The 812-nt window shown below is 45.8% G+C and overlaps 1 pseudogene; it reads left to right on the forward strand.

The window, feature by feature from the left end:
- Nucleotides 1–364: 364 nt before the first annotated feature.
- LOC137215817 (U1 spliceosomal RNA) lies at nucleotides 365–511 on the forward strand (annotated as a pseudogene).
- Nucleotides 512–812: the final 301 nt, after the last annotated feature.

Below are 812 nucleotides of genomic sequence, written 5' to 3' on the forward strand. Positions count from 1 at the left end.
TGGTGTTACTACATAACTGGATCAAGAACACTGGAAGAAAAGCAGAGGGAAGATCATCACTTCAATTTGGGGAACATTACATTTGAGAGGCTACTATAAGACCTTCAAGCACAGGTATCAAGAAGTCAGATCCAGGCACTTCCCTGGCGGTCCAGTGGTTAAGACTCAGCGCTTTCACTGCTGTGGCCCCAGGTTCAATCCCTGGTCGGGGAACTAAGATTCCGCAAGCCTTGAGGCTCCGCCAAAGGAAAAGTCAGATCCAGACTCAGAAAAGATCTGTGCTAGATAAGTGAATGTGAGAATAACTCCATGTAGTTAAGGCCAGAGAGAGTATGCAGCTTAAAAAGAGGGGGGGGAAAAAAGCAAACTTATCTGGCAGGAGAGGTAACAAGATCACGAAGTTGGTTTTCCCAGGGTGAGGCTTTTCCGGATGTGCTGACCCCTGTGATTTCCCCAAATGTGGGAAACTCCACTGCATAATTTGTGGTAGTGTTGTGTGTGGGGAGCAGCGGGGAGAAGGAAAAAAAGCTGAAGTTGAACGCTGAGGAACATTATTATTTCAAAATGGGGTGACTGACGAATTAGAATTGGGCAGACCGAGGATCTGGCAGCCAGGAAGACAAGAGTATTTTGAGAAGGGAGAGGCAGACTGCATGGAATGCTTCTGTAAAACAAGTAAGAGAGGAAAACTCTGAAAGGCTCACTGGAGATCATTAGTGACCTTACCAAGAACTGTTTTAGCGGTGTATGAAGTAGAACAAGTGGGTTAAGAAGTGAAAGGGAGATCAGGCATCTAGATAGTTCAAGAGCTA

This window comes from Pseudorca crassidens, chromosome 20 (assembly GCF_039906515.1).
Source record: "Pseudorca crassidens isolate mPseCra1 chromosome 20, mPseCra1.hap1, whole genome shotgun sequence".
NCBI lineage: Eukaryota > Metazoa > Chordata > Mammalia > Artiodactyla > Delphinidae > Pseudorca > Pseudorca crassidens.